This window comes from Patella vulgata, chromosome 5, assembly GCF_932274485.2.
Source record: "Patella vulgata chromosome 5, xgPatVulg1.2, whole genome shotgun sequence".
In the NCBI taxonomy this organism is placed as follows: domain Eukaryota; kingdom Metazoa; phylum Mollusca; class Gastropoda; family Patellidae; genus Patella; species Patella vulgata.
The window spans coordinates 18,460,621-18,474,411 of NC_065883.2; the positions used below are offsets into that span (position 1 = coordinate 18,460,621).

The following is a 13,791-nucleotide window of genomic DNA, read 5'->3' on the forward strand; positions in this document are numbered from 1 at the left end:
GTTGTAGTGAACATAAACAATGACGATAAGGCTAGTATGTAAACTGTTTCTTTAATTGGTTCATAGATTCAACCTACGATCAAGGGCAGATAATTTGAAATCGTGAAAACCCTGTGAATGGACCCAGGGCGTAGTGGAGTAGAACGCAACAATGCCACTGGGGATACCAAAGACCTGGTTACATGTACAATTTATTAGAGAGCCTTGTGTATTTGAATTTTAAGAGAATAATGACTCAGATCATACAAATATATTACAAAGTGACCAAGGACCATCACCCTATAAACAATTAACGGCTTTTGTGTCTCACTGATCTGAACAATACATAAATATTTCAAACAGATCAGATGATAACTTCTGACGTAAAGAGCGCAAACAAAATTCAACAAAATCACAGAAATTCTATAGGTTTCTTCACCGTACTAATGTAAAAAAAAAATATAAATACAACATTTTATCAATCAGATCATAAAAGCAGCTTGTAGAGTGTTCAAATGACATTGTGTACTGTGGATCAACAGATGGACAGCCGGGCGACAACAATGTGCGTCCACAGCTTTAATGTGGGTGCATAAAATTGTATACTTTAAAATAGACTTACAGCCCATTCTTTGACAACCTCCATCCAAGATGTTAGTGAAGCTAGAACTTGTAGAAATTCATCCCACAGTTCAACTGGTATTAATACATTCAAGTTAGCTTTAATCCACGTTACTATTAAAGTCTAAAATGTAACAAACAATGCATTGAGTGGAAACATACATTACATGTACTATATTCAAATCTAAAAATATGACCGTTTCTATCAATTTTTTTGTCTTGTCTTACAGAAATTTAAACCTATTATTAATACAGAAAATAAATCTCAGATTTTATATTTTCTTTTTATTATGTAATTTAATTTACATGCATATGTTTCAATTCCCTGGAATTTAAATTGAGTGACATTTATATATTTCTCAGCTGGGAAAAAATCTAATGTTAGCTTGACAATTAGCCTTTGAAGTTTGATCACCTATTCAAGGGTATACGGCCATCAGAAAAACTTTCATCTTTTACCTGAAAGATAGGCTGTGCTAAGCGGCCACCCAAACTTTTATGTCTTTCAGAGGGTGGATGTAATTTTAATACACCCGACGTAACACGTAGTAATACCACTAACATTTGTTCCCTGAAAGAATAAAAAAAAATGGGACATCTTAAATGAGATTGGAGAAAATACCATAAAAAAAGAAACTAATTTGCGAAAAACAAACTTTGTTTCAGAACCCTGACAATACACGACAATAGTATATAATATATGCTTACTGTATATTTCAGGGTATACACAATGATGAGTTATGTGGCATAGGCTACATTACCCAGACACCTGATAGTAAAGCGATGTTTTAAATGGATGTCCTGGGGACTTTTCTGACGTTCATCTATAGATATTTTAATTTGAAGCTAAGTATAAAAGAATGATCGAAATTTCAATTTGTCTATTGAGTATTACCGTGTTCTATCATTAGCCCAGTAGAAGTAGAACAGTAGGATGTTACATCTATATATATATTTGTGACTGTCGTTTGTCTGTCTGTCTTTCTGTCTGTCTGTCTGTCTGTTCGGGGTTGGCGGCTACACTAGGTCTGCCCCGAGTCTGAAATTTGGGGTATAGGGGAAGCTCGGACCGGGGAGTAACATAGGCCAGGTGGCGTTAGTCTACCACTTCCGGTTTCGGAGTTATGACCCCCGAGCGAAGCCGGTCTGTTCGGGGTTGGCGGCTACACAAGGTCTGCCCCGACTCTGAAATTTGGGGTATAGGAATAGCTCGGACCGGGGAGTAACATAGGCCAGGTGGCGTTAGTCTACCACTTCCGGTTTCAGAGTTATGACCCCCGAGCAAAGTCTGTCTGTTCGGGGTTGGCGGCTACACTAGGTCTGCCCCCAAGTCTGAAATTTGGGGTATAGGAGTAGCTCTGACCGGGGAGTAACATAGGCCAGGTGGCGTTAGTCTACCACTTCCGGTTTCGGAGTTATGACCCCCGAGCGAAGTCTGTTCGGGGTTGGCGGCTACATCTGCCCCGAGTATAGGGGTATAGGGGCAGCTCGGACCGGGGAGTAACATAGGCCAGGTGGCATTAGTCTACCACTTCCGGTTTCGGAGTTATGACCCCCGAGCGAAGCCAGGTATCCTGCTAGTTTCATATAAATATAAAAGAAGCTAAGTATAAAAGAAGAATGATCGAAATTTCAATTTGTCTATTGAGTATTATAGTGTTTTATCATTAGCCCAGTAGGAGTAGAACAGTAGGATGTTACATTTCATATAAATATACAGTTTTGACTGAGTTGGAAGACCATTTGTAATAGACTTACCATGTACTTTGATTGAGCGTAACATTCATCACTAAATATCTATAAATATTCAACACTCTTTTACACAAATCAACCTGAAAATATTATTTACAATCAAACAATTAATTAATATCAATCTTTCTTCTATACAAATCAATTCATAGTATGACTACAGTGGCCGAGTCATCTGACCAGTCCATAAAGCCTGTTGCTTTACAATCTTTAAAGGTAATGGCAGCATTAACAAGACAATACAAACTAGTCAAAAAGAACAACTCATGAAAAATAATTAAATTTTGATAGGCTTCTAGTTCTTCCTAGCGCTAACATACACCAAACCTGATAATGATAACTTTAGCTATTCGAAATATATTATAGGCTCCTAATTAGTCTCATGAACATATATATAAACTAAGTCAATTTCTCTTATGGATTTTATTGGTTTTAGCACTGCTTTTTATTTTAGAACACTATTATAGTTAATAACACTGTAACCCGGTAATAATTTAATCTTGTGTATTTAGCATTCGTTTAATTTCAAATATTTGTTTAGAAATTCGTAAAAATCCCCAAAAATCATCCAATTTGTACTTTTGTCCAGTTTTCTTGATCAATGTTAACAAATAAACAACCCAACTGATTATTGATGTATAATGAAAAGAATGATTTATTTTTAAACAGTGGTCAGGAAATTGGACACTCATTATCAAAATTAATCAATCAGCTTCAAACTTTACACAGGTACAAACTAGATGATTTTGGGTGATTTTAAATGATTTTTACAAATTTTTAAACAAAGATTTGATATTAAACGAATGTGAAAGAAATTTGTGCTAGATACACAAGATTAAGTGATACCCAGGTTACAGTGTAAAATACTCCATCTTTTAATAGAAGAAAATAATTACTGCACTACAGTAAACACCTCCGATTATAGAATATATCAAAAAAAATTTAGGAACCAAAGGGCAATGATGAGTTAGCACACAAGATGAGAAATTTTGTGAATGATGGCTGACGTAAATTCCTACCTGCTCTTGAAGTGAACAATCATCTGTTGTTTCAAGCAGGAATATATTTGCAGAGTTTGTTATAAAAACTTGTAAGATCTTCTGCATTCCTGCTCGCACATCAAACTGTTTATTATCACTACCTTCGTCAGCCAATTCTTGCACAGCACCCAGATAAGACGCATTGCGAATATACCTTGGTTTATCTGTCCCTTCAGGGAACAAACCTTGTCGAGCCATAGACAGATTACTGGCATTCGGAGACTCCTGAAAATTGTTTTTAAGAAAGCATGTAGGTAGATGTACCTATAATAAATCAGTACTTGAGACAAGTAAATCCATTTAAAATATTATTCAAATGATTAATAAAAAACTTTCATGCTAATCAAATCAAATAAATCATTAGTCAACTAGTCAAAAAACCAAAATCAAGTGCATGCAAAAAAAAAAAAAAAAAACTTAAAAAGTGCCTTTAATGATAATTCTTTTTAATTCTTACATCTATTAAACATTTAATTCTTGAACAAATGAAGAGAAATTATTGAACATTAAGAACAGTTAAACAATTGATATTCACGATATGAATCTATATTTTAGCACAACATTGCTGCAAACCGACTTTTAAAAAAAAGAAAAAAAAGACACATATTAGAATCATTTAAGATCATAGAATGTTCAATTTGATACATGGATATAAAAAAAAGAAAAATTTATATCTACAAAAAAAAAAGGAAAAAAAAAGAAAAATAATTCGCCTAAAAAAATCAAAAATAAAATAAAATAAAGAAATTGTAAAGATAGGTTGCCAGTTAAAGAAACATATGCCCACAGCAGCTAATTCCTGTAAATCTTTTGATAAATAAAAAGCAAAAATTTTGTTCTGTAAAATATCATTAGAGCATTGAAAAGATTCCACTACATGTACGTAATCAAGGGCAAGAACTCTAAAAATAATTATCAGAAATAGTTATTTGGTAAACTTAATCATCTCAATAATTGAAACAGAGAACATAAATATGAAGTAGATCAGATGATAACTTTTGTTTCTAAAAAGGAACATTGGAGTGTTGAAATTTCATTCTTCAGTTCTGTTGTCTAAACAGTGCACATAGAGAAAATGGGAATATATTCATTCCAAGCAGATCAGATGATAACTATTCTCTCATGAGTTTTAACAGAATTCTGCAAAGTGAAGAAAGGCCATAACTCTAGAGGTATTAACGGAAAAGTTTTTTAACTCTTTCATTTCATTAATTTTAATAATACATATTATAGAGATATAATAGAAATTTCACTAATTTTAATAATACATATTATAGACTTTATAGTAGAGATATAATATAAATTTATCAGACTGAATGATAATTGTCGTCATTAGAGTGTTCAAAAGTGATAAAGGGCAATAACTCTGAAGGTTGATACCAGAAATCGCTGAAATACAACACAACAGGCTTCTTTTTCACACTAATAAAGATTAGATGAGAAATGTAGTCTGTATACGTGTATAGTGTACATAAGAAATTGACTACAGACGGGAGCCATGACAATAAACAACCACATTTGAATGCAGACATAAAAAAAGGAAAAGAAGATGATTATGAGTATATGATACATACATCAGATGAGCCCTCTTCCACGATGTCTGATAAACTACTGTGTAACAAATCGGGCGTACTGCCACGATCTAAAACCTCAACCTCACTCAAAGGTTCACACATGAACACAGGTCTTTTATCTACATGCTGGGAGGAAAAATACTTACTATTATAATTTATCATGCACATGCTATTGTTGTAGCAATAAACTTTTGCATAAGTATTTAGCTTAAGAGACTAATCTGCAAATATCAGATATCCTTCCATGAAAATTTCAATTTGAGACCATTTTCTTTGGAGCTAGATTTAGTTTTCATATTAACTTTTTAATAATAATATAAAGGTTTTTTTCCTATATTGGGGGAAGCATGTTATAAAATCCCAAACCAAAATTTATATGTTAATGAAAAAATTCAAAAATAAACAAGAAATCATGCAGTAAACAATTAGTGAAAAAAACAAATGCGTAATAATGATAATAGGTACAATGTATTCTAAGAAAATAATAATAAGCTTTTACATAAACCTAACAAAAATAAACCGAAAAGCTAAAGATAGGAAAAAAATCTGTATCCATTTGTGTATTACTGGTTTTTTTTTTACATATAACCAGTTTAAATTAGAACGTGTCTTAAATATTTTGATAACATAAATGAAATACATAGTTAAAGGAGACTATATAATAATATTGAGAATATTTATGTAATCTGTAAAGCCATGCTCATTATAATGTCATAATAAAGAATATATCAGATTATGAAATGTTTTAAATGATGACGTATAAAGCTTACCTGAAACCATTCCTTATAAACAGTTATAACTCTTCTTATAGCGTCTGCATGTTGAAATGAAAACAAAAGAGCCTGGAAGAAAATAGATAATGTATTTCAACATTTTTTGAGACATCTTCAATTAAGGTTATCTTCAAATACTTGATTAGAAATTGTTTTAATGGAATCAATTTAAGAGCCTGCAAAGTTAATTTAAATTCACAAACCTGTCTAAAACATTCATGAATGATGTTAACATTCTCTCGGGTTGAAAACAGAACAGATCGCACAATTTCATATTCTGACAAGGTGTGTTCTTCATGAGACAAGTTGTGCAAATCTTTTTCTGAATATTGGGTACCAGCAGACAATGTACTGGTATTACTTCCAGGAACATTGTCTGTAGTGTCTTCCTTTAACTCAGAACTTTCTCGTTTTTCATCCTCAGAATTACTTGTTGTTGAGCTTGCATCAGTTAGTATCGGTCTGAATATGCCTCTGAAAATAAGACCAAGAGAAATAGTTAATCTTATTTGTCACTAGTAGCATAATTTTTATGTTTGTTTTCAATTAGTAAGACATGAAAAAAGCTAAGAAAAAAAAAAGTACTTCAATGATTGTCTATTCACTGAAAAGGATAAAATTATTTTCAGGAAGTTGTGACAGGTGTCATTCACTAGCCACAGTAACTTTCTCTTTCTAGAGCAACATTTAGTTTTCTGGGACAACTACCACACAGCTAACAATTTGTGGTTTAAGCTGCTTCTATTTTAACTGTAAAAATATCCAGGTCTAAGGGATATAATCAAGATATAGGGATTTGAAGGCGAGTTGCCTCCCTTGTTTTCTAAACCTCCAGATACGTGTAGATCCTGCTTATCTTGGAATGACCACAATCCCCAACACAACCACCAATGCTTCAGCACACATGGGTTTCATTCCTTGACATTAATTATTATTTGACGTTTGCTAATATACACAGCCAACCAAAAATCATGCAATACAGAAACGTCCCACGCCAACAAGCTAATTGTAATTATTTAAAGAGTAGTAACGATATGTTGCTGACCACATTCATACAAAAAAGACTCTCCACTGGACAAAAATTGATCTTCAAAATAAATCTTACTTATTATGTGCAGGTGTCGCTAAAGGTTTTTTACTCATCAATGTGAAGTTAGCCAACCAACGTATAAAAGAATCGCGACATTCTGAGACATTTATTGGTCGATCCTGTCTTCCCATTTCTTCCATGGAACGCATTCTGGGCAAGTCTGGAAAAAATAGTATATTAAATAATTTAATGTCTCCTCCAAAGATATATGAAATATCTACAGACAGCAGTAATAAGAGGAGGAGTTTAACGTCCACTTGACACTAACCAGAGAGAGAGGGAGAGAGGGAGGGAGAGAGAGAGAGAGAGAGAGGGATGGGTTTAACATCCACTCAACACAAATCAGGTCATTGCGGGACTAACATATGGTTTAATTTTATTTCAATAATTCGCTTGCGCTTAGGGTCTTTAGCAGTGGGAGGAAACCGGAGGACCCGGAGAAAACCCATGAGGTCATTTTTATATCAATAATTTACTTCCGTGCAGTGGCCTTTAGAGGTACCTAGAGAAAATCCTTGAGGTTAGGAAGGCTAGTATCCATGACTTTTTCAGATAACAAGCCTTATGATATAAAGCGCACTCATTATATCACTTGACCCTCCACACAACAGTAAATATTGTTCTTGTAGTGAACTAATAGTACTATCTATGGATGCTACGATTTTCCACTCATCCTAACATGTATTATTACTATTTGTACTTTGCTGATTGCAATTACCAGTATAAGTGAAATCTTAGGTAACTAAATTTATAAAATTAAAGTATATGTCAAATAAATAGAACTGTGTAGGGAAATTTAAATGCTATCAGTTGTCTATATGAATTCTGGTGATCTTACCTAGTACAGGTTCATAAATATCTCGATCACGTTGAATATTCGGTAACAGCCAAGGGAGATAAAACTGTTTAAATTTATTAAAGAGAAAGATAAAGCTGCTTTCTTTCATTTCTTTATTCATCCATTCAATCTTCACCACCTAAAAAAAAGGGGAGGATGAAATAATTTAATATCATATCCATAATATTAATATTTCAAATTCAGAAAGAAGCATCATATATATCAGTGACAGTGCAAAGGCACAATATATTTAGACTTTCAGATCATGCAAAAGTAGTATTACTAAGTAAAAAGCATCTTGGTCAAATAATTTCTAAATAATCTGTCAACCTCTGAATGGTAACTCATTTATATCCACTAACATTAAGACCAAGATGGTATCTAACTTATGTTTTCTATGGTATCTTGTTATCATTTAAACTGAAGCGAATATTCAAATATCATTCAAATAATGAATTAGAATATTTGAATAGTAAAATCAGCACTGAGTTAAGATCCTAGAAGAAGCTAGCATGTTGGATCACTATTTTTTTTACAAAAAACGTAAACTCTTTCGATCAAATATATTTAGACTTTTAGATCAATTAATTATAAATGTACATTAATTAGGAATTTTCTGAAAGGTCTAATTTGCTCACCTCTGATACCAAGCAAGCTAATAGAGCATCTAGAAAATACTTTGTGATATTGTCAGGCATTTTCTCACCAATAGATGGTAAAATTGGAGTTATTTCCCCTGCTGCTATCATTCCACTGCAAGCTAAAATGTGAATTTTAAACTTGACATAATTTATTAAATTGAATATAAAAATAATTTTCTTTTCTAAATAAAACAATGACAAATAATGTAATATGTGTACTAGCAAAGGAAATTTATACGCATAAATTATATACTTTCAGTTTTAACATTTTTGTGACAGGTAACTTATCTAAAATAAAATTATCTTTGCCTTTACATTTTCATTGATTTCAATAACCTGTTCTCCCTGTGGTAAACTTAATTCATCAATCTATATTTTGGATTTATACTTTGGATGCAGCTTGAGCAATGGGAAATGGCCAGGAGAGGAATGGGACAATTGCCATATGGATAAACTAAATACTAGCAACAAGTAGGTTTGATGCGGGTAATAAAAATACTAATATCCCTTTTATCTGGTTCAAACAGCCACACACATGCATCAGCAAAGCTTATACATAAATTTTAAGACTTTACTTGCATTTGTTAGGCAACGTACATGTTTTGGTATCATAAGGAAATTGGATATTTATACAGTGAATGTCAAGTTTACATGCAATTCATGAATTCATTCAAATTAATGATAAAACAAAATCATAAAACTTTATAAATTGTTGATAGCTAAATGAGAACAGGATGCATAGCCAGGAATATTTAATCTAATACTACTCTGTATCATAAAACTAAACCATTTAACAATTCATACTCAGTATAGTGTTTATATATGACACATTATAATATAGCAAGCTATGTCATCTTTATTTTCTGAAGATAAGTATTCATAACTATTATTTATTTGTAACATATGTAAAGTTATATATTATGCTGTGAGAAATGGCTTTTAAAACACTAAAATTATTGTACTTATTCTTGTGGGACACAATCACATTTGTGTACCAATATAAAATCTTCACAAATCAATATAGCTTGGGAATTTATCCAAAAGCTAGTAATCACTCCAAAAGGAAAGATGGGTTACCAGGCAATATAACATATGTCCACAGCAGATAGACGATTCACAAGATTTTACAAAGTGAATAAGGGACATAACTCTAGAATTGATAAACAAAAATTATTGAAATTCAATAGGATTCTTTGTCTCACTAATTTCAATAATGCATGTAAATTTCACTAATCTGAATAATTTGTACTGGAAGTGAAACAAGGACAATAACTATATAACTACACCTGAAATTAACAGCAATTGTTGAAACAACATATATAAATTTGGACAAGATTGATTGATAAATTTAGTTGGTAGTGGAGTGTTCACATAAAATTGTTGTTGACAGACGGACAGGAGAAGACAACAATAGTCACCACAATTCAATGTGGGCACATACATGTAAAAATTAAAACAAAAGTAGATACAAACTTTCAATCATTAATAATAAGCAATCACATCAATCAATTAAATTAGGATGTTATGAAACAATCTGATTAAAACACATATCTTTATAGTTCAAAATTCTGTTTTACTTGTCTTCACAACACTAGGATCTCGAAGAGTTGTTGTGTAAGCTGCGTTCTGGTTGATGTGAGGGATTAGCCGATGAAACGGTCTGTTACAGCAAGTTCTTAGTGTGCGATGCACGGAACTGTGGGTAATCCACTAGAAACGTTAACACCGACTGATTAATCAATGTCTGACGTCATAGGGTCAAAAGCCGCTTGTATGACCCCTGACACGACCTTCCACTACAGCTGGTCAGATCTTCATGTAGCGTAAGCCATCGAAAGTATAAAAAAGAAACGAAACGAAATATAGATCTGTATTTTTAATCAGATTGTTATGAAATCAACGTAACATGTGTTATTATAATGTCAAGGAGCAATTATTAATTTAATTATAACATAAGCTTTACATTTATTTATCTATGAGAATATCACATTTAATAACAGATTGAAATCTAACAGAAAATAAATGCCATGCCAAAATAAGAACCCAAATGAACATTTAATTTAATTAAAAGTTATTAAATCAAAAAATTTGGAATCAGACTTACTGAGAGGACTTAGAAAGGGATCTGTTTTCTCAACTGGAGACAAGAAAACAAAATAAGAATGAACAAATTTGTTTAAATGAAGTTTTCAATTCACATCAATGAATGGACGCTATAATGAAATAATGCACAGCACTTTTGAGTAGCATACTTATTGTTGTCATGGCAGCTTTTATGGTCCATGAACAAAAAAATAGCATGGGTCCACTTAATTTGGCCATAGTTCTTTTAATTAACCATTGCGTACTGCATACGTGACGAGTTGGACTGTTGACTATTTCTCCATACACGTTCGAATGATTAACGCATTTAAATAATTCAAAGTCATAAAAATGTACAACAATTAACATATTTTTTAAACTTATCAATATATTAACTCGTATTAATATTTGGGAAGCTCAAACAATATCGTTCTAGTAATTTCACTCGATAACATACATGTATAAAGATAATTGCACATGTACCATAATGGCAGCAAGTGTAAAAGTTCATTGTGTCAAGCAAATTAACGTCAAGAAGTTATTACATAAAAGACAACAACAGGATTAAAAACACACATAATTTTGAAATGATGTAAAGCAATTCTGATATATATATCATTCGCATGATTAACTCTAGTTATCAAGTGAAGACATCAATGTAAAGTTTTTAATTTGTTTGATGTTGATACAGTAAATGTGGCTACACGAGCGATGAAAGTCGGCAAATATGCTGTAACAACTCAGTTTTAAGAATCACACAGTACTAATTAATTAAAAACCAAATTCAGCTAATTAAAGTCATTAAATGTTAAGCTTTTAATCTGTTTGATGTTAATCCTCTTTTGATTGTGATTAGAGCAATATACACAAGGATAATTAATTGGCAATGGTTTCCATCCGTGGACTACTGAACACTGTTAATTTTATTATACCTGAAAGTTTACATCAAGACACGCACGGAGTTTCTTCGTATCCCGGGATTTTATGATTTAGCACAAAATGACCTACGGGTCTGATCCAGTTTCGGTCATTTTCCAGAGCCCTCGGTCCCGACCGGCATATACGGCCGACATGGAGCCCATGGTTCATTACCCTGAGTGTTACTATAGAACCAAATCAAGTACCGGTACAGGGACAGCTTCTAGACTGTGAAAGTTTTGTTTTCAAAATGGTTGATCTGTTCCACTAGTACTATATATGTTCAGCCGATGAAAAGAACATTATTGCACATTCAAGAAAAAAATATCTAGGTTCATTCAGTATTGCTTATAAAAGAATAAAATTAATTTAGGCTTGTATTTTTTATGTACTAAAATAATGGAAGAATAAAATACAACATGTTAAAGATACATGTACATTCTCACAAAAGTATTTAAGGGTAGTTACTTCCAATAAAAGTATGGCAAATTTGGCAATATGGAAAGTAGAGATGCTCAATCTTTTAGAAAAATACTGGATTACCATAAAAACACACATGGGGCAAGCACTGCGCAAAAATGTCAAGAGTATCACTATTCAAATACACTAATAATATATCAACAAGAGATACAATATAAGTTATAACCATCAAAATATTGTATGTCTTATCAAAGTTCGGAAAATAACCTCACCCTATTCACATACACAACAACTATCAACAAGAGATACAATATAGCCATCAAAATATTGTAACTTGTCTTGCCCTATCACATATATACATCCTATTAAATTTCCAAGCCTTAAAACTGGCACATTTTTCCTAACTGCATTTTCAAAGATGGCTAGGATCGAACTATGCTGCATAACTATAAGCAAAGAAATACATATCATGTGATATGTATACCATTTTGAAATCACATGATTTATGTTGCGGTTGCAATGATGTATGTTAATGTATATACATCATTTGGCGCTAGATATTGTTCGACCTAAAAGATTTGTTCGTCTATGTTACCATGTTCGTGGTGATTTTATGTTGTGCTAGACTTATTGTTCGACCTAAAACATTCGTTCATCGTGTGTGGACAAGAAAACAAAAATATTTGTTTGGTATTTTTGTTGGTCGACATAAATGTTGACTCATTTGTGTTTGGCTTTAGACTTTTTTTGAAGAGTGTCATCCTCAAGAACAACAAGATGAGTAGCCTTTGGCTCCCAGTTCCTGGTCCAAACAGCCTGGACAAATTAGCGGACACAGACAAGTATAGAAGACATTTTAGCTAATGGTTGATGTTAAAGAATAGCATACATAGCTGTTAACAGAGGATTAAATTGAGAATCATTATGTAAGATTTACAATTTAGATAAAGAGCTGGCCGTTCTTGCTATAATAGTTCAAAAATAGATAATGCAAAATGAATATACATGTATTAAAAATATTTTATTTAAATTACTTTATTCTGATAGAAGTTATCAATGTTTGTAGTTTTGACAAGATGTGTGCATTGATTGTGTATTATCGTAACCACTGTACTGGTTGTTCGAGACAAGGCCTCACTTCTCCATTTTTAAATTAAATCAATAAATTTATTAAATGGCCAAACCAATCTAATCTACTCAAAATTGGTGCCATCCAATGACCTAGAGCGTTGATTATGGTCTTGTCATGTTAATAAAATTATATAATACAGGGTTCCCGCGGCTTCGGCAAACATTTTTTCAAGGATATTCAATGATAAATATACGTCAAATTCAAGGATTTTCAATGACATTTTTTAGCCTAAAGAATTTTTCATCTTAAAAATAACCAAAACATTACCAACTATCGTTATAATCTCATATTTAAAAGGAATTGAAGACATTTGAAACAAAATTAAGGATCTCAACTGAAATTCAAGGATATTTTCCTATTTCCGCGAAATTCAAGGATATTCAAGACCTTGAAAATGACATTTTAAATTTAAGGATATTCAAGGATTTTCAAGGACCGCGGGAACCCTGTAATATTGAAGGCCTAAAAAAAGACCTGAAATAGGCAGATTTATCTCTTTAATGATTGGTATAGTCTGATAGTAGATCAATAAAAGTTCATTATAATGTGAGAATCTTATCGAATGAAGAATATGTCCATTGTTTCTATTTCAGCACCTTTATATTGTCCATGTGCCAAAATAACATTATAGAACAAAGCGGTTATTGTTATTTTGAATATGATATAAAAATAAAACAAATTTATTTCCTTGTTGAAAAGTGACAATACCTCTTTGTAAATACAAGGAAATCCTGTTTGAATTGTTAGAATCAAATAATTATACTTAATAATAAAACTGATCCTTCTAAACTCAATGACATTAACCACAGTTGATCATGTGAATGATTGCATAGACATTTCAGCATCATCTCCATGGTTACAGTACAGCTCATTACAGACACTTCAAAACCTCATCAACAGGATTTATGAGAAAAAAGACGAATTTAACAGAAAA

At 32.2% G+C, this 13,791-nt stretch overlaps 1 protein-coding gene across 1 annotated transcript in view; it reads right to left on the reverse strand.

Moving 5' to 3' along the window:
* The window catches only part of LOC126821569 (uncharacterized), a 36,716-nt gene that overhangs the window by 18,047 nt on the left and 4,878 nt on the right, over positions 1-13,791 (reverse strand). The gene's annotated exons all lie outside the window — the stretch shown is intronic.